This window comes from Mchenga conophoros, linkage group LG1 (assembly GCF_057382185.1).
Source record: "Mchenga conophoros isolate Kocher_MC1m ecotype Shallow Benthic linkage group LG1, M_conophoros_male_GT1.1, whole genome shotgun sequence".
Taxonomy (NCBI): Eukaryota; Metazoa; Chordata; class Actinopteri; order Cichliformes; family Cichlidae; genus Mchenga; species Mchenga conophoros.
This window is the reverse complement of record NC_140526.1, coordinates 38,738,403-38,763,768: the sequence shown is the minus strand read 5'-3', so window position 1 is coordinate 38,763,768 and position 25,366 is coordinate 38,738,403. Positions and strand designations below refer to the sequence as shown.

The window sequence follows — 25,366 nt, the reverse complement described above, 5'->3', positions numbered from 1 at the left end:
GTGGTCCAATGAACATAAATAGCAGTCAATGACAGAGATTTATTGCTTACAAGTTACTCGGGGTCCCTACTATATATGACATTCAAGACTATTACTGTATTTTCCGCACTATGGCAGAGTTGGATGTCTCAAGACCGGTCTTGGTCTCGAGACCACTTTTACGTGGTCTTGGTCTCACTGTCCCGGTCTTGCTGTCTCAGATCGACATAGTGGTCAGGAGATTTGGAGTCAACAGTATCCATGACACACAACAATAATGTGTCATGCGCTAAAGCATCAGCTCTAAGAGCCGTGCTTAGAGAGTGCTTTGTGGTGAAACAGAGTCGACTCCCATTGAGCGAGAGCCTACAGAAACGCAAAGCAGGAGATGAAGCATCGCTGAATATGTTTCCAAACCAACTTCATTCTAAGCCAAAGACTAGAAAATATGGTGAAGCATATCTGCCCTTTGGCTTCACCTGCACAAGTGCCGAGGTAGGTCTCCCTGCAGAATTGGTTTTCCCTTCGTCGGGAGCAGCGCTGGGCTGTTTAAATCACAGACAAACAGTATCCCACATTCTTGATTTTTAGTTCACAAACACTTTTTGGAGATATACATACTATACTATGGTCATGGTCCTAAGTCTGCCGACTCAGTGTTTTGTGTTTCCTTATGATTTTGTTTATTGTGATTATGTATTCCGTTATGATTTGCCATTTGTTAGGTTTCTGTTCTGTGCCTGCCCTGGTCCCACTTCTGTGTTCTGTCTGTCTATGGTGTCACACTGTCTGCTTGTGAATCTGTCTGTTTAGTTCAGTGTCTTGTCTGATTCTTTGTGTCTGAGTTTCTTGTTTTATTCTGAAGGTCCCCGTCTCGTGTGAGTGTGTTCAGGTTACGTTTTCCCTGTCCCGTCAGCTCTGACTTCTCCCTGGTGTGTTGCCCTCCTGTCTCTCATCCCTTGATTACTGCTGTGTGTATTTAAGCCCTGTGTGTTCTCCTGACTGTTGCCAGTTCGTCTGTGTTCCACGGTGTCCTGTTCCTCGTCTGCGCCTCTCTGCCTCTCACCCTGTTTGTATGATCTCCGGTTTGTCATTTAGTTTTCCCAGTTTAGGTTTGTTCTGTAAATTCTCTTCCCTCACTGCCTGTTTTTACCACCCCACCACTTGTAAATAAACGTCACTTGAATCATCAGTCACTGCCTGCATTTTGGGTCCTCCTTTTCCTCCAACACCACATGGCTCGCCTCGGCAGCCATGACAACTATACTTTATACAGTAAAGTTAAAGCGGGATACAAATAATATCAGGCTGATCCTGCCACAATTTGTCCCGCGGTTCAAATCACAGAAAAACAGTATCCCACAGTTGTTTATGTTTTTAAACCCACTTGGCACAGAGAGGCATTTTTAAAAAAAATATTGATAGCAATGTTGAATATTATTACACAGGAAAAAAAACAGCTACACGTAAAATAATCACATCGTGACGCCTCTGCCTTTGTAAATGGAGGGACAGTAACTGCTTGTGTATGTAAATGTGTAAAACCTGCAGATAGTCAGATTAACAGTATTTCGTCTCTATCTGCCATTCTGCAATTTATCTCATGTAAACAATAATGTGGCGCACAGCGTGACGTGAATAAAGGCACATACCTTTGACGTTGCATGACGAACTCTGTATTCCTCGTCCACACGTGAACGCAAAACAGGAGTTTTAAAGAAATCTCCGTTTTCGGTGATTCCAAACGCCATTTACGTGGACGAAACAGCTGCGTTTTCTTTTTTTTTTTCTTTTTTTTTTTTTTTAAATGACATCAGAAACAGCAGTATGCGACATTACGTGATGGCAGAGCTTCAGTTCATCCTTTGTCATTTTTTTTTTTTTTTTAATAAATAGGACAGGGGGAATGAATGAGAGAAAGAGGGGGAGAGAAAGAAAGAAAACCAAAGGGGAGAAGAGACGGTGAGAAGGGGGGGGGAAGAGAGAGAAAAAAAAAAAAAAAAAAAAAAAACAAACAAACAGAGGAGACAGCAAACAACAAAGAGCAACATAATAATAGAGAAAACAAAGCACCATCACAATAACCTAGCTAGTCATAGATATCAATATTTACTAAATAATAAACGATATTGTGCAGCACGCAAGATAGACAGCGCACAGTGTGCTTTGAGCGCATGCATGTCTTAAAGCCAAGAAAGCTTTAGTCCGCGTCTGTGAATACCCATGTGTGCATACCTGTGTGGATCAGCATGCTTGCATTCCAAAGGTTTCTCCATGTAATGATCTGCTAGGGAGTGTGGGGGGGCCACAGCCCCGTCCTCCAGGGTGTGAAGCGGGTATGGAGGAGATCAAAACTCCAGACATCCAGAGGCCCCCAGAACACAAGAGACCATGGAAGACCAACAGAGGGGCAGCCGCGCCACTGTCCCAGTGCGTTTTCAAATATACCCGTGTAGGTGTGGACGCAGCGTAAAAGAGTCAGTAGTTTATTTTATTACTACCTGTAATTTATTGCAGGTTACTTGTGTTTGCTTAATTGTTTACTAAATGTTTGAGGTGTGAAATAAACCGCAATGGAGCAAAATATGGGCGTGTGTGGTTGGAGGATGTGTGCGTGCGTGTGCGTGCGTGTGTGTGCACGCGGGGGGGGGGCGCGAACGTTTTTCTTGTAAGACAAAGGGGGGGCCAGCAAAAAAAGTTTGGGAACCACTGTTCTAATCCATGCCTGTGATTTAATGTTTTTCAACTCAAAAATAATGTTTCAACTTGAGCCTTGCAGGTAAGCGTGGAGGTGTTTGAGAGTCCTGACTTCAGTGGGGAGCCATAGCTGGACTGGTTTGTCAAAGTAACTCAGTTGTTTGGCATCGTGGAGCTTCCACAGATTCAGTAACATTAGCAAGTGGTGGAGGACAGCAGGTGGATAAGGGAGAGGGGAGGCAGGAGGAGAGACCCGAGGCGGCCGCCGTTCCGAGTGTCAGGTGAACTGAACTTCGGGTAAGAAGTTATGACCTGCAGTCTATCTGGGTCAGATATAAACTAAGTTTAGGTGGAGTTTATTTTCGTTGTGCTGACTTTTTACAGTCAGTTACAATAACTCGTACTGCGTGCTAGCTAGCATGACGGAGTTTCTATACAGCTGGGTGGGTGCTATGAAGTTACTGATAGTTAACTTTATTTTATTCATAAGGTTAGATAGTAGAGTTGCCAACCGTCCCGTAAAACGATGGAATCGTCCAGCATTCAGAGAAAATATTATGCCTTTTGTATTGAGCTGAAAAGGAGCACAGTTTGTCCTGTACTTCAGCTAGGATAGAAAAAGACACAAAGCTGGAGTTATTCTGTCTTTACGCTGTCAGCTGCCTCTTCTTCTCTTATTCTTTCCCCTCCCTCTCCTGTTTCTACTTCAATGAAGATGATCATGAAACTGATCAATGATCAGCTGATCGGCTTTTCTCTCTTGTTTGTTTATCGCCCACTTTGAGCCAGAAAAAGGAAACCAGCAGATGTCGCGTTAATCAACAGCTGCATGTTTAAGCTTGATCAGCTGTTGTTAGAATTTATTTAATATTAATTTCTAGTATCAGCTGATGTTTGCTGGAGCCACAGCTGTAAACCTGCTGGTCATGATATCGGTTTGGATATGTGGTGAGAGGGAAACATGAAGATGAAACCAGGAGATGTCCTTACTGAATCATCAGAGCTGAACAGGTGATGGAGAAACAGGTTTACCTTTTAGGTGACGTGAATGAGTTGAAGAGAAGTTATGAACTGTTTCTGAGAGACAAAAAACACCAGGATCCTTTTTTACGCTGACAGCTGGTAACTGTGCAGGGGCGGGTCTAGCAAAGTTTTGCCAGGGGGCCAGGTAGGGCATTAACAGGGAGAGGGGGGCACAAAGAAATATGTTCTTATTCTCATTAAAATTTCTCGCTTTTATTAAATAATTATCTGAAGATTACAACCAAAGTTTTTATCTGACGTAAAATGTATATAAATCATACATATACCAACAAGACTGTGTACATCACTTTCACAACAGTGTCTGTTTTCATTCAAAAGCTTTATGCCTTTTCCTGTAATACCTGGGGGGCCGGTCTCTAGTCAAGATGGCCATTTTTTGTCCCAGTCCAGCCTTGTGGGGAGCTCAGTCAGAACCATTATATCCACAATGATGTGTAAAACTGGCTGACACTTGTACTTTATATTTTTTTAATCTGATTTTTCTCTTCTCTGCTCTGATGCAAAATGGGATGATTCAAAGCTAAAGGAATTTCCCTGAGTCATCTTAAACTAAATTTGAAAGTCCCTTAGTCCAAAGTGCTTCATAATTCATAAAGACAGGGCTTATTTAGACCTGGCTGTCTGTAGTGTTCAGACTATAACTGACTGCAGTTTTCTGGGACAATTGTAGGCACGGTTTTGGTTTGTTGTGGGCTTCAGACTGGACAGTAATTAAAACTGAAAAAAATCCATCATTGAATAGAATTTTTAATATATATGTAACCAAATATTCCAGTTATTTTTAATTAAATGACATATGAAGAAAACTGAAAATATATACTGTGAATTAAATGCATAAAATAACACGAGAAATAGCCTATAACTCAGTAAATGTGAAGGGTTCTTTATTTTAAAGAAACTGAATTAGTACGTTTACATTGAAATATTATCTAAAAACTTAGTTTCAAATTTCACAAATAAGTCATATTAATTTAATAAATAAAACTGCTAAGCTCTAGTTGTAAGATACATATAGTTTCTTTTATATATATTTGTTTGTTAATAATATGTTGTGCAATTGTTAGGCAAGGTGTTTGTTGGCAAACGAAACTTTTAATTTAAAGTTTGATAATAAAAATAAAATTAAACGGATAAAAAAAATCAGCGATAAGTATTCAGAAAGAGCAGACTGACCTGTTATCTCTTAAAAAATATGCATGTGTGTTCATGTTATTACAGGATTCGGTTATTTCATTTAGTTTTGGAAAAGCATTCATTCCTTTTGTTCTGCAGCTGTATTGTGATGCAACCTTCCTTTAAAACGAAAACGCTTCACGTCTTCATAATGGCCTTGAAAAGATGGTTTCTCAGTAATGTAAAATCTGGTTTGTACAATAAAGTAACTGTTTGCTTTCTATGTAACTGTGGTCATGCTGTGTGATCATGTGTGTCAGTTGTTTCGTATTCACATAATCCAAATAAATGCAAAATGAATCTAGAAAATATTTTTTATCAACTTCATGGGGAACGTCTTTTTTACCCTTGGCTATGTTTTATGTAAGTCAAAACGTATTGAATAAAGTCCGGCACACTGCTGTGGCTGTGAGCACAAAGGTCCTACTTGCTTAAATCTTCTGTTTATGAAGGGCAGCCAATCAGAACATATTTGACTTGAAGCTTAAACTGCTTGTTTCAGACAGCGGAGGATGAGCTAAATAAGGATTATTTTGAACTGTAAACCATGCAAAGCTGTTCAAGACAGATTAAACTGTTCGGTCTCAACAAAGCTATTTGGGTCAAACAAACAGGTGGACAAAGGAGGGGGGAACAACTAAGCTGTAGTGCCTCTTCACCTCACTGTGCAATACCTTTTGTGCAATACTTTTGTTAATAGTCAACGGTGCAATAGACTCCATACTTGAAATGTGCAATTCACTTGTATTTTTATTTTTATTCCTATTTATTCTATTTATCCCCTTCGTATATTTTATTTATATATGTCTCTGTATTTATTTATATGTGTGTGTGTGTGTGTATATATATATATATATAATATTCTGTAACTGTAACTTCTGTCTGTGCTGTGCTTTTGGAAACCGAATTTCCCAGAGGAACCCACCCGAGGGATTAATAAAGTTTTATCTTATCTTATCTTATCTTAAACTAAATTTGCGTCACGTACATATGTCCCTCATAAAAAATTGATGCATCCACTGGTTTTGTGAATGTCATTGTTTTGAATATAAATGTTAACCAAGCAGGTACCCACATAGCAAAATTGGTATGGCCTGGATCTGGCCTACACAATGTTCTTACACAAGGCCCACATACCGCAAAGAATAACGGCCCTTTTGTGGCCCAGATCAGGTTTGCCAGAGGTGGCCCACACATGGGCCAGCACAGGGCCTGCAACTGGCCTCATGCTGGCCCATGTGTGGGCCACCTCTGGATCGAATCACTAACCTTCCTATCAGTAGGTGACTTGCTCTACCTCCTGAGCTACAGCCACCCAGTGGTAAACACCCTGCCATGACACCAGTCAGTCAGAAGTGTTTTTCTTGAATATTAACTATACAGTGTGTTATTGGTGAACGGAAGAAATGTACTTATGCTTTTAAATTTTGCAGTATTCGGTGCATTGATTTTTTTCTACATTTTGTGTTTTTTCTACATGTTTTTGAGTTTCCCACATATAGATCTTTGGGTTTTGTTTAATTTAAAAAGATTACAAAAATGAACAATACAATAGACTTAGTTTTCTTAAACTGATAACATGACTCTGTTGTACTCGTTCCTTTTAAATTATTAACTTATTGACATGGGAGACATGAATGAAAAGTTTTAGTTATTAAATATTTATAAATTTAATTATTAAACATTTTATTTTTATTTTAGTTAAATGGAACATGTCAACTGAAATCTAAATATTGGAGTGCTGATAGTCTTCAGCTTCATAAACTTAAAAAACTTAAGCTAATCGGTTGCTTTAAGTTTTTCTTTAATTCAGATAATTCCCTTTGAAATTCTCCAAAGGCACCAATAACACAAACAGAAACACAAACGAGAAGTCCAGTTCAGCTACTTCAATTAGTAGAGCTGAATTCATGCCAGCAAGCAGAGCAGTCGGGCCTCTAACTCTAAGCCTCAGGAAAATACAAATGAATAAGTGTTAATGAAATTCCTCAGGAAGTTGTTATGAAGGAGGGAAATGCCGCTGAGACCAAAAGTGCTTAGTGAATATTTTAACAATGGAATCTATATGAATTCACTGTTGAAGCGAGCCTCAAGTGACAGTGGAGGGAATGCAGTTTATTTGCTTGGCTTTTGTTTTAGTTCAGTAAAATGAATATGCATGCTCCCCTCGTATATTCTTTCTTACTAGGAGGTGATTATCCACTTTAACTTGTCAAATAAAATCATTAAAATCCTGAAAGACGGTCATATAGTATCAAACTGAGCCCATGACCAAGTCAAACTGAGTTACACTAAAACCTTCAGTTCACTTTATTTTTTATCTTTATTTACAGAACCATCATCTTACACTTAGGCTGCCATGACGATACTTCTGGGTTACTTCACCCAGTTAGGAACCTTAATCAGTAAAAGTGACCATTAAAGTGCAGCTCTGGAGGCCGCTGCTTGGTTTGGACAGTCTCAAATACTGAGCACTTTTTGTGATGGGAAGTTGTTGAAGCCAATGAGCAAGCACAAGATAACATGGCTAATCCTACTTTTTGAAACATGACCAACATTAACAAATTAGACTGCATTTTTATTTGGTATGACCCAAAGTGACAAAGAAGACAAGACAAGGAAGGGGCTGCAACATTGCAAAGCAATTACAGAGGTCAAGAAGAAGCCCTTTCCCGGCAGACCTCTGTAGAACTTTTGTACCAAAGCTATTACCATCTGGTGGCCTACAAATAAATAGAAGTTTAAGGCCCTTGGCTTCATTTTTCTGAACAGAAAGCTAGTTTATGTAGAAATACCAACAACACCGAGCTGATAACGCCAAGCATTTCAAGATAAAGTCTTAGAAAACCCAGAGAGAGCAGAGCATTACATCTCATATTGCACTTGTGTATCTTCTTGCTCTTCAGATGTTCCCTGACAGAACTTGTTGAATCTGCTTCCAGGGTTTATTTTTGTCAAATGCTTGTGCACTGAATTGAGCTACAGGTTGCAAGCGAGTTTTAAAACGCTGTGAAATCCCTTTATTGTGCTTTGGTCAGGTGACATAAGTGGTTGTGCGGCTCAATGAGTATGGCTGAGTACGTGTCTACTCCTTTTAGAGGATGAATACTGCAGGCGGCTCCTGGAGAGGAGCCGGAGCCTTTGTGTCGCCGAATCGGCCAGAGAAAGAGAGAGAGGGTGTGTGGCCGAGAGACAGCGAGAGGGTTCCTATTGGCTGAGCTTGTGTGGGGAGGGCGGAGTTTGTCCTCAGGTCGGGGGACAGGAGGGGGTGGGGGCTGCTGAAGACTGCCCACCTCCCTTTATTTTTCAGGAGGAGCAGAGCGAAGGAGGGATCGTCGGTACTCCTCTGCTCACGAGCGTGTGGCGAATCGACAGAGACCGGATCTGACAGCCGCAGCGCCCCCGCGCTTCTTACCCAGACAGGGTGCAGCGCTCTGAGGCTGGACTCGGCCGATAAAGCTCGGCAACCTCGGCGCGGGATTCGTGCTCGACCACCTGGCTCTCCTCGTCGCTCCGTCGTGTGAGGACAGATTTACTGAGCCGTTAACGTGGAGCGTCTCTCCCCAAACGCACAAACACTACACACAGGCACGCTTTCTGGACCGGAGACGATGCCACCTGCTCCTTCGTCCTCCGCTGAGCTCTCCGCTCGACTCTGAACGGATTTCTGAATGGTTTACAAATCCGCTGGATTAGGATATAGAGCGACTGCGGCCAAGAACAGCAGAACAGTGGAAGTAACAGCGAGCAGAAGTTGAGACGCAGGTAAGGGAGGTTTGCACTCCGTGTGGCAGATCGAGCAGCAGCGGGCTGTGATGTGACTCAGGAGGGATCACAGCCAACATTTCAAATCTCTGATGTTACTGACGTGTAATGCTGCCTGTCGTGGATTATGTCTGTGATCGAGCGCGCGCGTGCCTAAGTCATCTCCATGTGACTTGATTGGTGGATAAGGTGTAATTGAGCAACATTCTTTTTCTCTGAGCCATGTTCAGACCCCCCCCTCCCTCCCCAAACACACACACACGCACCACCATTACTCCTGTGCGCGCACACACATCACCTTCCACTTCTTCATGCTATTACTTTAAATTCGCAGTTTGCCTCTCGATGGAGCCGTTACACATTGTATCACGCTGAATAACATTCAAATCCTAAGGTCACGAACATCGTCCTAGTTTCTGCGTGGATGCATAATCCTTAAATAAAAAAGAACGCACAGCTGCTGTATACGCAACCGGCTCCACCAGACCTCTGCAGCGCGCTTTGTTTCATATTTGAAGCTCTTGAACTTTGAGTACATTTGGAGTGCTAGCCCACTAAAAACAAACACAAAACGATTTTTAGTCAAATATATGACATGTTTTTGCCGTTCTTTTAAAATATGAGGCTTTGTTATAAAGTAAGGCACTGAGTTACAGACAGCCTGTGCTTGGACATAAAGTTAATTTGCAGCTATCTGAATTGCTTAAGCATTTTCTTTCTGTAAATTGCATTGCTCATTATTTTTTCTCGTTTTGAATAAATTAAATTTTTTTCTTTTTTCTTATTTTTGTTTTTTCTGTTTTAGTAATTTTACAGTTTGTATCAGACAGTTAATGTGAATATAATCTGCAGGCAATAATGAAGACATAGATACATCGGTATGATAAGGCTGACCGTGCATATTGTATTATTGATAGCGTCTTATTTATTTTATCTATGTGAGAGTCTGAATATTAAAGCATAGTGCTGCTTGAGCCTGTTAAAATGTCTTTATGACTATGTGCCCACTGACCTCTGGTTTGGCTGCACTGTGAATGGATAAATGTTCTGAAGCTGCTACCCTTGTCCTCAGTGGTTCATGGTTCATCTGAAACAGACTTGGGGAGGATCTGGAGAACTAAAATGCAACTTTGTTCACTACCAGTAACCAGAGGTGTGGCCAGATTGACCTGGACTGGCATAAATGAAATATCACACAGGTGGAATAAAGATTATGAAAGGGAGAAACATTTTATTTCAGGTATAAAGTTCAATCACAGCTGCTTTGTGTTAATATTTACAAATTTTTTTAAAACAAAATTTAAGCTTATTATTTTCTTTCTTCTTCTTTTGGCCACTTGGGGTCAGTGCAACAGAAATTGTTCTGTATTTGGTTCAAGCTCTGGACTGAGGAATCGCTTATGCCTCTTTTCCACTAGTACCTTCCCAGCTTGACTCGACTCTGCTCGGTCTCTGTTGTTTTCCATTATGACTGAGCGACCACCTCAGTGCGCCTGGCTCATTACAGCCGAAAGTCCTGTGATGTCTTTGCTTGCAAAACAAATGCAACGGAACAATGGAGGACGTCTGGGTGTTTGTGAGTCGGTGACCATGGTGTCGGTCTTTGTGCAGCCATTTCTATCGTTGCCGAATTTCAAAATGAGCAGTTTTGATTTTTGGGAACAAGCCACTCTCATGACTCATCGAGTGACATCATTGATGGGTCAGTTGTTGGCTTGCAGTCTGTTGATCTCACATTTTCAGATCGACTCGGATCACTTGTGATTCCAGCCGAGCAAGTACTAAAAAAGAACCTGGTACCAGGGACTGCTACCTGATCGGAAACACTAACAAGTAACACAAATGGACCTGAGCCGATTAGGTGCTAGTGGTCCCAACACAACACCAGTCAAGATGGGGTTTTTTTCTTTAAAAAAATAAACAAACAAAAGACCTGGGAGTGGTATGTTGAGCTGAGGGGAACTGCAGGATCAAGTGTTTTTTGCAAGATGCTCAGCTTTGTATTTTATTTTGTGACTTGCATGGAGTCTGGATGGGCATCCAGGCAGGACAGCAAGCTCTTCAACATAGTCTAGATGCCCATCTCCTCCTGTGGCGCTCATGAGGCCACATGAAATCCTGTTTTTCTCCTCAGGATTCTTTAGTCCCGTTCTTCCAGTTATTTCCCCAGAGCTCATGATTGTAAGTCAGGGAAAACCTACATTTTTCTAAATCTCCTCCTTTTTAGTTCTGATACAGCAACAGCATTACTGCCCATCCTCTAGTCTGCCTTGTGCACCTTTTAACCTCACTCTGGAACTGCACCCAGAGGCACCAGAAACATGATTTGTTTTGCTTCTTAGCAAAGGTAGAGCCCTTCATGCATCACTAGCAGTACTTGTTAATTTGTCCACAGCTGTAGCACATTCAGCGCCTGGTCAGTGCTCTTCATATGGGTTAGCGAATCTCAAACACACGATAGCTTCCAGCTGGTAACTCGTAAATTCCAACTCCTGACCCAATCTGGAACACAAAAAAAGCCTGTATTTGTCATAGTATGATATTGAAAACTATGGCGTCTACCTCTGGGATCCCGTTGTGACAGCTGTTACTTCTTTAAACACTTGGCCGCTTCTGCTTCCTTCTAATCTTGCTGCCTCCTTCCAGAGACACTGTCCAGTTTGCCATTTGTCCGATGAACCATGTCGTCAGTTTCTCTTTTGTTTGCGCTGTCCTCTGTGTTTGTTACAAAGGAGAGCTCCCAGACAAACTGGAGTAAGCGTTTAAAAAGTCCGACCTTTTGGCTGCTCGTGTCTCTGTCTGCCCACCGTCTCTTTTACCCTGCTTCTCATCTCTGTCTTTTTAATAAAACAGGTGAACTCTTCTCCTGTGTGTTTTAAAGAGCAGCATTTAATTATTCATCACTTGTTAGAAGGTTCTCTGTGCAGTGTGAATATGTCTGGAATTCCTGATGACTACGTTTGGTTACGGCCGCCTCAGAACCATTTCACACTTCGCATCAAGCACTTTAACTTAATATCTCGGTTAGTGAGGCTAGTTGAGGGAACAGCAGGTATATTGAAGGGCACATCCTAACCAATATTAGCGTTGTAAGTCCATTTTGAAGATCTCCTGTAGGGAGATTAGTTTGTGCTCAATCTGCAGTAAATATTTTTGATAGGATGCCTCCGTTCTGGGAACTCTGTCAGTGGGAAAAACACCTCTACACTCTTTCACGGGCAAACATGAACAACATCGAGAGATTGATGATTGTCATCGTCACTGATGGTGATTACTTGTCCATCGAGGCAATTTCTTTTCTCTCTTCTTTACTCTTGCATTATTGTGAGATTCATAATAATAATCGCAGAATGTTACATTCCTAGAATATAACACACCCCTACAACACAGACATGAATGGGTATTCATGTGCATGTGTGCGCTATTTCCCAGCAAAAGCATAACTGCCTGGAACGATATTGGCTGCGTAGGTGGTTACGTTGTAGCGAGGGCAGGGCAACATGGCCAAAAATGTTTCTCACGATATATATTTGAAAATTTGTGATAACGATAGAATTGATGATATAATTGCTGCGAGACAAAATACTTTTACAACTCCACAGCTTTATTAGTTGTTGTACTCCAACGAGCGCTTCTGCTTCAAATGATGAAATAGGTTTGTCGTGTTTCCTCCCTGCGCCACGATGGCCCGCTTGCATGTACTACAAAAACTTGTGCTTTGTTGTGTATCTGACAGACGAAAACCAGACCAGTTCCACACCACTGAGGTTGCACCACTTTTACAAACCAATTCTGGTTCATCTGTTGCTTTCGCCCTTCTCATTCTCTGTCGCCGCCATGCTTTTTCTGCCATGTGCGTATGAAAACAAGGGCACTGCGCATGCACATTTATTTCACTTTCTTATCACTGCCTAACATTGTACTCATATTACCATGAAAGGTATAATATGACCCAGCTCTAGTTGTAGTTGTAGCCTCTACAAAGATCCTCGCAGAAGTCTAAATCAGGTATAAGAGAGGCAGCTGGTGGTGTTGGTGCTGAACATATAACTGTTGAAAGGTTTGGTTGTTGTTTGCATGCTCAGACACTATATATGTTTATCTGAGTTGACCTTAGGTGGGTGCTGCATGGGTCATCCTCTAGTGATGTGTGATTCTAATGAAAAGGCTCATTAGTCCGGTGAATAACACCAGTGTATTGATGTTCTCGAAAATGCTGCGACTCACTCAGCAGCTCAACAGGCTGAATAATTGCTGTTGTTCCATGCACACATATGATTGTGACCAGCGCATGATGTCATGTGACTCTGGTGACAGATGGCTGAATCTCTATTTAGTCATAAAGAAAGCCGAGGAGGACGACGAGGTAGCGGAGGATTTGTGTGGTAAAGAAACGAATAATGTAAACGAATAATGTTTACAAAGAAATGACAGCTGTGCCGCATTTATTCTGCAGGAATACCTGGAGAGTTTCAGGTGTGTACATTAGTGAAGAGCAAATGTTTTAGCATATTTTCATCAAAGAAAACTGTTATCCAGTAAGTTTCTGTCAGGACCTGAAATACACTGAGAATTAGAATTAGTGAGAATTTAAAATAAAATAAAAAATCGAACTTTGAAGATTGTCAAACCCAGTTATGGATGTTAGTTGAACATTTAAATAAATCAGTTCATTGATAAATATAATGTAGCATAGATTTATTGATTTTTTTTTTTAAATTGCTATTGGCTAATGATTATTTTCTTATTCTAATATTTGTAGCATATTGTGGATGTAGAAGGGCTGCTGAAGGTTACTCGTGCTTACTGGTAGGGCTGTGACCAAAGTCTCATATCTCGATATAAGACATCTATCGTCCGATAACGATATAAATCACAAAAATGTAACATTTTCTGTAAATTCTGTGAATCTCGACTTGCGTGAAGTGTTTCCAGCTGGGCGTCATGTAGCTGGAGTCGAGTGTTTTAACCGATGCATGAAACGATACATCTTTAGACATAAGTTGTAACGGCTGCTGTTTTCTTTGTGAGTATTTATTACACGGCGTGCTGCGGGGAAAAGCCTGTTCTAACGTTTGAGTCTAAGGTTTATTTTTTAGCACCTGGCGGCTCTTTTTTACTTCATCCGTAAATAATCTGCTCTTTCACGTGATTCAGTTTATTTTGAAAAGTCTCAACAGGATCTTGAGCTTTATTGTGAAAGGTTTATGTGGAACATAAACAAGCGGACACGCGGTGGTGTGACCGTCGTTGTTGTTAACCACAACGCATAAAAACAGGCGATTGTCCGTCCGTAGTGTGGTTATATTAAATATAACAAAAAGAGAGAACTTTAAGAAATTAATATAGCCACTACAGTGACCATCAAAACCATGAAAAAATATTGCCATAAACAGCTTATTTTGCGACAACACAAAACAAACGATAGCGTAAAATGAAACGATAGACGTTTTTATATCGTCATCCGATATATATCGTTATATCGAACAGCCCTAATTACTGGTGTACTAATTGAAGTCCAGTGTGGCCTGGAAGTGTATGAGAAAACTTTGTGTTACCTTGTTTTGACTGTAAAGTCTGTAAAGCAGCAGCTCAGTCACACGAGAGTAAACGTAGGTTGGCAACCTCATTGTTAGAAAAAATTGATGGTTTCCTGATGACTGCGTTAAATTTCTTCAAATCTGATGTGACTTCTATCAGTCACATGGAAAGGTCATCAAAGGTCATCTGGTGGGAGGAAATGAAAATAACATGAATTTAAAAAAAATACAAATAGAAATACAACAAATTTAAAAAGTGAACTAGTGAATTTAAGAACAACTGTGCAGAGGTGTGATTTTTTTTTTTTTTAATTTTTATTCCTCATCTATTTGCATGAGTCTTAAATAAAAGAAAATGTACATTTCAGCTTCTTAGTTTCCCATTAATGTTTCAGATGGATTAGAAGAAATGCAGGAGATCATCGTTGCTTCACAATTTCCACCCACTTGCACAGAAGTGAAGCTAAAATATGTTAGAAATGATTGCTGGAAGCAGTCGTCTCTGTAGTCCAGTCGATTGAGGGACAAGAAGTATAATATGCATCCAGTAATAATGATGCAATGTAATGCTTGTGTCTGTCTCAGTAAGTTCCATATCGTTGCTATGCTGTAGTATCCCAGGTTGGTGCATCTGATATCATGATCCGAGAAGAGCTTCCTTTAGACTGTTGCATTGGTTCAATATTTCATTGATTAAAGAAGCGAAGAGTGTTTTGTCTGAAGGAGGTTTATAATCCAAGGCTTTTAACTTTTGGAATATACTGACATAAACCATTTAGTATAAAAGGAGTAGTTTTCCTCATCTTACAAAGGATGTGCTCACCAGAGCTATTATAGTTTTTGTGTTTTCTAATTGAAATTGAAGTTTTTATTGTATATTATATATGTTATATATCACCAAATTATCACAAGTTGTTAGTTTCAATGTTAGTTCTAGTCTTTTTATGTGTCATTGGCAAGATCTGATTCACAGTCTTGCAGACGTCCAGAGTCTCAAAGGACATGTCCATCAATGCCTCATCAGGCAAATTGTAATATATGCTTTTTCTTTTTTTTAATCTGCACGGCCTCTGCCTTTGTCTTTACAGTATGTATGTTCATAGACAGCACAGACCAATGGCATGCAATGCATTATTCAGAGCGTGTGCGAAAACCGAAAACTCTGTGAGAAGACGACATTTACACATTGGTTTGTCGGGGAAGCCGAGATAGTTTATACATTAGATGCCATTATGGGGAAACTTTTTCAACTTGTTTTAAAAATGTTATTTATGAATGCAAATCTTATTTTACTTGAAACGGAGGAAATACATTTTAAAGTTATTAGAGCTCTCCTGCTCATTGTTACAATTAATATTTACATAATATTAACATCATTTAAATATTGTTGAAAAGTGTTTTCTTTGCTTTATTTGACAGCTGTTGTTGACTACAAACATCGATATAATGACAGAAGGGTACTTCAAAATATATTGCATTGAATCATATTACATGTAGAGCTTACGATGTTCCAGACATTTGTTTGAGGAAACTGGATCTTCTTAAAATGTAATTGAATACTTGGGTTATAGACATTAAGTTGGTACAGTTTTGCTATTTTAACTGTGGTCCATGATGATTTTTAAAGAGTGAAAAAAAAACAAAAAAAACAGGAAAAACAAAAAACAAGCAAAGCGAAAAAATTTGCCTTCAAAATTTCACATTTATAGAATTAAGGGATCAAAAGTTTGAAAGGTGCCAGAATTGACACCCTGTAACCAAATGTTTTTTATTTTTTGAAGGTAAAGTTTTGCAAGACTTCATTGTCATTGGTTATTGTGTAAAATTGATACAACAAAACCCAAAACTAAACTCCAGAATCACCAAACACGTTTTACATTGATCAGGTGTAACATTAGCACCAGCTGCTTAATATTGTGCTGTGGTGATCCATCGACATATGGGCTCCACTAGACCCCTGAAGGTGTGCTGTGGTATCTGACACCAAGATGTTAGCAACAGGTCCTTTAGGCCCTGTAAGTTGTGAGGTGGGGCCACCACGGATCGGACTTGTCTGTACAGCACATCCCACAGATGTTCGATTGGATTGAGATGTGGGAATTTGGGTCAACACTTAAAACTTTTTATCGTGTTCCTCAAACTATTCCTGAACAGCTTGTGCTTTGTGGCAGGATGCATTAACCTGCTGAAAGAAGCCAGAGCCATCATGTTCTACATCATGTTGTACATGGTCTCCAACACTGCTTAGGTCGATGTCAAAGTAACATCTACATGGCTGGCAGAACCCAAGGCTTCCCAGCAGAACGTCCCATAATGCACCTTGGTACCAGGTGTTCCCCAAGTAAGCAATGCACACCCGGCCATCCACGTGACCTAAAAGACAACATGATTCAGTAGACCAGGACATCCTCTTCCATTGTGCTGTGGTCTAGTTCTGACGTGGTCATTGTGTTGGCTTTTTCAGTGGTAGACAGTAGTCAGGATGGGCACCCTGACTGGTCTGCGCCAAACTGTGACGCATCCATCCATCCGAGAGATATAACCTCTCCATCATGTCCTGGGTCTGTCTTGCTTGTCATTCAGAATTTGAGCTTCAGTAGCTCATTGTTGGATCAGACCACATGGGCCAGCTTTTGCTCCCTGCATGCATCAATTGGCCGCCCATGACCACCACCAGTCCTTCCTTGGACCTCTTTTGATAGATACTGACTATTCAGCAGGAGCTGTAGTTTTGGAGATCCTCTGAGCCAGTTATCTAGCCGGCACAATTCAGCCCTCGTCAAATCCTCACACTTGGCCATTTCCCCCGTATTCATATTTCTCTACGATTTCATATGTATTAAAGAAAGAAAATATCTGTAAGATACAGTTTACTAAAGCTTTTAATCACAAGATAGTTTTCCAGGTCAGTTTCTGACTATAATTAGATTTTTTTTTTTTTTTTTTCAGCAGCTGAAAATAGTTTTTTTGTGCTTTTTCTGGAAGCAGTACAGTCTATCCATTAGCTTCCATAAGCAAGAGAATTACTCACATTTACGGCCGCAGCACAGCAGCTGTAAGATCATTAGTTACTCGTAATAAATTATCCTCAACATGGAAATAGGACGTACGCAGAGCTAACAGTGACAGCTCACCTTTGTGACGTGAACAACACAAGAGTCAGTTTATTGCACAGCTGATGGACATCTTAATCAACTTAATGACTTCTTACTTACAGTGTTATATGTTCTTCTTAAGTGTTTATAGTATTTGGCCTCTGTAATTATCACGTTCAGACAGTGTGATAGCTTCTTTACTAAAACGGTAAATAATGTCTCGTGTTGATGTCATGGGAATATCTGAATGAAGACATGAAGAGCATTAAGAACATTAAGTGATTCATGTCTGAATGGCAGAATGCAGTCACGTTAATGAAGCCAAATTGTATTTCTGATTGATGGCTGTGCTAATTACTCCGTGGATGGAGCCTTTCACAGTATTGATATCACACTCAAACTTGATTTATGATCAAAATAAAGATGGAAATGTTATTTTCTGCAGTACGAAACTTCTAATGAGCTCTTTCTGATCTATTGTGTGTTAAAGTGGACTATTAGAATATGATCAATATTTCAAAAGTATAATCCAGAACAATAATGTCATTAGGAGCTCTGCAGAGATCGTGGTCTAATGTACTCTGCAGCTAATGCAGTTGATGGAGTTAAAATAGATTTTGTCTGCGTTTGTGAACCATAAACTTTTGTAATGTAGAGGAAATTTCAACATTTGAAGTTCTTCTTTCTCCTTTAATTACATATGTGAAAGATTTGAGCTATTGGAAAAGAATAAAACTGAAAATATATGTACTCCTCTTAAAGAATGTCTAGTTATGGTCTGTCTAATGGAACGCATTCATTATGGACCAGAGTCTTGAGGTTTGCATCTTTAATAGAGAGCAGAGAGTTTGGTGCTGGGAAGGAAAAGTACTGAGAAAAATGCAGACTAGCCTTATCCTGCTCAATGTTTTTGAAAAAGAAGATCAGATTCCTTTTTAAATGAGTTTAATCCTGTTTTAATTGCTAACCTGGTTCAAGCAGTAAGCAGCAGGGTAATGGGCACATTCAAAAGGAACTGAATTAATGACTAATATCGGCTAATTATGCTCCTGGTAGCATTCTCCTCTACTTTTCTTTTCACTGTCTTTGCAGCGATGTTCCCCTCTATGCCTGCGTTCATCCACTTTTTTGCTAATGGTTTCTCTATTAACCCCACCTGATGGCAGTGTAGGTAATTACAGATATATTTACGGCCTGTGGCCACACACAATGAGGAATAAATAACGTGTTTGACCAAGCAGAAGGAGATATTAGCCACCCAAACACACACTCACACACACTTCTTTCCTTTTTTAATGAACACCATCACCAGAAGGCGTAGTGCTAAAGTTCTGTTCAATAATTTCTTCAGCTGGTGAATCTCTCCTTTAACTCGAACTCGTGGGTTCGTCCGGCCCTCCGCCTCTGCTGTTCTGTTGTGCAACAAGATGTTTAAAAATAAAATCAATATGGACGCTGATGTAGGGGGGCGGACCGCACTCTGATGTAGGGGGGGCGGACCGCACTATGATGTAGGGGGGCGGACCGCACTCTGATGTAGGGGGGGCGGACCGCACTCTGATGTAGGAGGGGCGGACCTCTGATGTAGGAGGGGCGGACCACACTCTGATGTAGGTGGGGCGGACCACACTCTGCACCTTTCACTGCAGAAAATGTTCATCAAATCAGAATCAGAGAGACTTTATTTATCCCCAAGAGGCAATTAAGAGTCAGCGGGCTTCTTTTTTACGTTTTACCTCCACCTACTGTATTTTCACCCAACAATCACACTTTTGTATCATTTTTAAGACCGTATAAACAGTGTAGTAGAACAAGTGCATATGGGTGAATCATTAGTTTGCTTAGTATATTGCTGTATAAGTAATCTGTGCAAAATCCCATTAAGATTCGCCAGTCGATGATAATCAAAAGGCAATAAATGCGTTCCACTGTTTATCTGAAACAAGAACATATACATTAAAAACTCATAATGGTCATTTATTTTCTCCAAATGCTTAAACATTTCTAGCTCCAGTTTGTTGTTGTTTTTTAATTTTAACAGAAAAGCTTTTCATGATTCACAGTTCAGAATATATACCAGACTTTCCTGCAGCCCTTAGTTCATTTTCTCTTTGTAAACAAGTTTAAATCTTGCCTCTGCTTTTATGCCTTCTGATTGGCTGCCTTTCATAAGTAAAATATTTTAATGGTAGTTGGAGAGCGGCACTGACTTCATTCTTAGCCAAAAGCAGAAAAAATATGCCTGAAACTAAGGATTTAAAACAATCTGAAGTCTATTTTGACCTAATTCTTTAACATTTTAATCATATTATATAATATAATAACTGTTTTTACTATATATATTATATTTATTTCAGAGAAGATTTGTCCATGTCAAAAAAAGGTAAAAAAAGGTCTGTGTGTCATCTAAAATCATCATAATTTAAAACTCAGCTTTTTGCTTTAATTTATAAAGATGGAGAAAAACAAAATGAATTCATGGACCATTGGATACAAGTAATATTGCCATCTCATTTTTTTTCTTTTAGTTTTTATTGTCCGAAGAGTCCAATACCGCAGTCCCTCGTTTATCGCGGGAGTTCCGTTCTAAAAATAACCAGCGATGGGTAAAATCCGCAAAGTAGCCAACTTTATTTTTTTTGCAATGATTATAGATGTTTTAAGGCTTTTAAGGCACTACACACTTTATACAGACAGGCATGAACATTTTCACACTTTTCTCTCGTGTTTAAACTCTCAAAGTTCAAACCTTCGTATAAAAATAAGCCCAGTATTATAGAATGAAACCAAAGATCTGTTTTCAGGTCCAGAACATGGGAATAGAGCAGCTGCCAGAGAATTCAACATTAATGAATCAATGGTACGGAAGTAGAGGAAGCAAGAAGAATTAGTTGAGTAAAGTTTGACTTATCTGACTGTTTGGTTTCACTTAATGCGCCTTATAATCCAGGAAATATGGTAATTTCTATTTCTGGTTAGCATCTTCCTCTGCCTGTTGGGTGCTACTGCAGGAGCCTTTGACGGTGCAAAACGTTTCATCGACATTGTTGTTTGTTGGGGAGAAAACTTACAAACATACAGTACAGCACTTCAGAGTCACACTGCTAGTGATCGAAGATTTATGTAAATTTTGATTGACAATGGTCTACAGCCAATCAGGACGCAGAACACAATGTGCTGTTAAAAAACAAACAAAAAAGAAGGCATGCAAAATTGCACAAAAAAAATCTGCAAAATAGCGAGCCCGTGAAAGGTGAACCGCGTTATAGCGAGGGACCACTGTAATATTGGGATAACTATAAAAGGGAAATAAAGAAGATAATCAGTCATAACTGTTTTTTAAATAATAGGCTTTGTTCATTACATGTAATTCTAAAACAGTTGTGTAGTTCTTTACAGCGTTGGACATGCTTCATTACCTACCTCTAATATCTTATAATATTTATTTAAGCTAATAATAGTGCTTATGCAGTCAGTTCCCGTCAGGCTGGTTTTACACATTCCCTCGTCACAACATTTCATGACTTACATCAGAGCTGCAGAGGCGATTGCGGAGTTGTTGCCCATGCTGGGGTGCATGTGAGCGATGCTGCTGCAGTCATGATTGATTTCATGTCATTATCTGTTTGCTGTGATAATGTTTTAGCGCCTCCATGGCTGACTGCTGTTTGTCAAGTTTATAATTGCCAATACTGAGGGTCGAACAACAAACAAGTGTGTCAAAAGAAAAAAAAAAAAAAGAGGCTGAAAGAGCTGATTATGGGCTGTTGTTGTGAATGACTGCTGCACTTTGTGCTTGCCTCGAGTTCCTGCATTGGAAGAGCTCTGTGCAGTGTGTAGTTGTTATTTGGAGAATATACAGACAACATGAAGTTTTATTTATAATTGAAAGTACAGCTGAGAGTGCACTCAGCTCATTAGAACTCTGAAGATGGAGAGCTAGCATGTTAGCATTCTTCTTAGCCTGATTATATGGAATAAAACCACCAAGAGATTCTTTTTTATATAGTTTGAAACTTGCTGTATGGAATCTTGTTTAAACGACTTTTCTTTAAATTAAATTAAAATGAGTAGGAGCGTCCTCTGGGCTCATCTTTGTGTTTGCACTAGTTTTTATTTCAAGAAATGAGATTCTGTTCCTGTGCGTGGGTCAAAATGCCAAACAGGAGCTAAGTTATGCACAGTGTATGATGAGCATACAAGTTGAACTTTTGACTGAAATTAAAGTTTCTCAAAAGTCCTACTTGGTATTTTTTTAAGGACTGGTAGAAAAATCATAGTAAAAACAAAAAGAGCTTCTGTTTTTCAGTTAGCAGCTTGACTGTAGCATGATAGCAAATATAACCGTGTAGAGCAGAAAACACTGGAAGTGCACACTTCATCCAATCAGATATGAAATAATAACAATATGGGCTAAATGATAATAAACTCAAAGAAATGAACTGGTCTCTGTTAGCAGGCTATATTAGCTTAGTTAATGACTGACTTAGCTGAACGTAGACATTGTGGTGTGTTGTGTGTTTGTGTCAGTTTGTGTTTTGTCTTCAGGTTAAAACACTGGTGGAAACAGTGAAGATGAAATAGTTCCAACCACTGATCAGTTTTGTCGTCAAACATCTTATTTTGACGTTAGAATTGTGAAAGCAACCTTTTCTTGGACTAGTCCTGTGTTGACTATGGCAGCATTTACCTGAGAATAATAGAGAATTGACATAATTGGTCAAACATCAAATTACTGATTGAATCCCGGTGGCAGCAGCAGGATAGAGTCTAACCTGCCTCCTCCTCCTCCTCCTCCTCCCTTTCCTTCATAATGTGAAGCAGAGCGGAACAATCCTGCTGCAGCTCCGATCGCCTTCAGCTCCGAACTGCACGTGGGAGTCCGACTCTGATTTCATGCCTTTTATAGAGGACACTGCTGTTTTTCTGCCTGCGCTCCTATTCCTGTGAAGTGTGACTGTGTGTGTGTCTGTGTGTGTCATTTGGACTTGATAACACATTCAGTTAAAAAGCTGGTGGAAATGGAAATGGTGACGTGAGAGGGCATACGTATTAAAAAAGAAATCATGACTAGTGGATTAAAAGTGCGTTGTCAGGCATAATGATAGAGCCATAAAATATTTTTTAAAGGACATGTTATGCTCATCACTAAACCTTACAGCAAGGTTACTGAGTTATTCTTCATTTTATGCTAGTTTGCTGCTCGTCTCAGTCTGCAATAAATCACTGGAAGTTGGTATGAATGAATGAAGCTGTCTATGAAATGCATAAAAGGCTGTTTTATTACACAAATAAGCAGAGAAATAGATAAATAGTAAAGTTTCTTAGGTTCGGTTCTTATCTAAACTTTCTAATACATGCGTAGTTTTAGGGTTGCAGCTGTCGATTATTCCATCGATTAATCGAGTAAGTGGATAAGAAATACTTTTTTCATATTAATGAGCAATAATAAATATTCAAAGTAAAAATAACAGGTTTTTCAGAATGAATGCTCATTGGTGACCGATGGTCTAGTACACTCCATGCCCCCCTTTAGACACGGCCCTGTCCTTCCATGTAAGCTATGATGGCTGCGGTCAGCCTTTAGCACGCTGCATGACATAAACATGGTATTCGCTCTTCATGCTGCGTGAGCAGACTCAAACTGTGCCAGCGTCATCATCACTGCTGCTGTTACGTTAAAAGTGGAGGCTTCATTGCGCCGAAATGCGTTTCTATTGCAGGTCTGGTTTTTAGTCGCAAACGTGGGTGAACCGGTGACGCGCTACCGAGCCTCGTGTTGCGCCAAATATCAAAGCAAACAGTTTGTGTCGAGAATGTTTATAATTAAATTATTCGAATTACTCGATGAATCGTTGCAGCCCTAGATATGTTTTTACTAATTATTATCAATAATTTTTTGTGAAAAATCAATTTTTGTCTATAAAGTGCATTATTAGTATTATTGTTGTCATCACCGTGGCGGGGCGTGGTCTGCGGCACGGCTGCGGGTGATGCGCACGCACCTGAGCAGCATCAGTAATCACACCACAGCTTAAAACAGAATGAGCTAGGTCCTGTTGTTGTTGTTGTTGTTTTTGTTGTTGATGATGATGTGTGTGTAAAGCTGCAGCTGCATGTCTAAGTCAACAGCGTAAAACCAGTGTACCGAACATGCGATCAGGTCTGTTGTGCATTGTTTACGATCATCTATCGTTTTTTTTTTTTTTTATACCAACATGATGTTTTAAATGTAATTTAGTGCAGTATTGAAATCCACATAAGATAGAAGTGCTGTTCTTGTTACCTTTCATTTTCCTTTAGGTGTAAAGTTTTGGCTACTGCTTTATTACAACAACAACACAGAAACATTTGTAGTTCTATTAAATGGAAGAAAAGAGTTAAATTATATTAAAATGAAATTATTCTCACCAGCTAGCACATACAGTAAGTAGCTAGAGTTAGCTAGAGTGTAGGTTTACCCCGACCCCACCACCCTTAAACCTAAACTATATTTGTAGTGTTTTGGGGGTTTTTTTTATGGTCAGAAGTGATGCTGAAGTCTTAAATAAGTTTTGCCCAAATCTGTGAGCTGGCTGTAGGAAAAAAAACATCTGAATTAAGAGATGAAGAGACACAGCCTGGTACTTTTAATCTGTGGTGTATTTGTACAAAGCAGTGGAATGCTGAAGAAATCAGTTTAGTATAGTCATTTCATTCTCCTAATTAATTCAAGTCTGTCTCTCTGAAATCTGAAATCATACATTTTATGTAAAGCTAAGTTTTTAATCCAAACAGACACAGAGTCAGAAACACAAAGGGCTTCATATCTGGATCTTGGATGAACTGTGAATGTGTCTGTTCATGACTTCTGTTCTGGGTTTGACCTGCTTGAACTGTAGCAGGTAGAAAAATCACTTTTTTTATTGGTCAGAAAACCAAAACTTGTGTATGCAAGGCTGAAGGATTTAGGCTGGTTGTTGTTTTTTGTGTTGTTTTTCTGGTACAGATGAAATGGTCCAAACCTTTTTCTCCCACATTCCTGATCTGGGTTCAGCGTCATGCACGCGTTGTTGTGTTGCCTTTAAACAGTTTTTCTACAGTTTTGTAAATTTTGGGATTTAATTCAAGTTCAAAAACAAATCCATTCAGTTTAATACAGTTCATTTTTTTAATTATGACTTTTAGTGAGTCAGTCTATCAGTTTGATAAGAATGGAGAGAGTGGTTTTGTTGTGAAGGCTGGCCCTGGTTGTGTTTGTGGATGAGAGGTGATGGTCGTGTTTTCAAATTTTGATTTAAAAAAGTATCTATAGAGTTATTGGGAGCATTTGTCCAAAAACAATTCATGATGAGCTTCACTTTGCTCAGTTTGTGACTCCTCCATGGCTGATGTCCACCAGCGACGTCCCAGCATGCCCCTGGCTTCAGGATGGCCTAAGTCGGGGGTGCTGGACTCAGGCAGGGCCATGTGAATGCAGGATCAGGCAGGGGGGGTTGTTTAGGGTGTGGGGGTGAGGTGCTTTAGCCACGGGAGGTGCCGGCAGGGTCTTTTGTCGGCGTGCTTGGCCTCTTCGTATTCAGATCAGCTGTTGTTGGGATACCAGTGTGAGAAGAAGCATTAACTCTGCTCCCTCAGATGGATTAGTGTTTCTCTGCAGGATGAGCTGCTGGTTCCCCTGACTCCTCTAAGGTAAGGCCCTAAACCTGAGCGCACGTCTGAGCTGCATAGATTTTTCTTTTGTTTTGATTTCTTAGAAATTGATTTTGCTTTCAGCTTATATGCGATGTGACTGCTTCCAATTTCAGGCAAGCAGAAGCAGGAGGGGATTGCATTGAACTATATTTTTATTTTGAATTTTTAAGAGCTCCACTGAGCACAAAAGACTTTCATAGTAGGAAAAAAAGTTCTTTCTGACCTGATCTTGTAGAGAGCTCAGATTTGCTTTGTAACCATAATGTTTTCTGACTGCTTCTCTTGGAAGACCTCGATCAGGTTTCAATAAGCAATAAAGAGGAAAATCTAATGGTTTGTTTCAGAAAGTGACAGAAAAGGTCTGCACAGGGCTAACCCCCAACCCCCATCAGCTTAATG

The 25,366-nt window shown here is 39.8% G+C and overlaps 1 protein-coding gene across 1 annotated transcript in view; it reads left to right on the top strand.

The window, feature by feature from the left end:
• The first annotated feature begins 8,214 nt into the window (after nucleotides 1–8,214).
• large2 (LARGE xylosyl- and glucuronyltransferase 2) overlaps nucleotides 8,215–25,366 on the top strand; it is a 140,294-nt gene continuing 123,142 nt past the window's right edge. The window contains exon 1 of the mRNA XM_085277524.1: nucleotides 8,215–8,658. The gene's annotated coding sequence lies outside the window, so the exon portion shown is untranslated. The remainder of the gene's footprint in view (nucleotides 8,659–25,366) is intronic.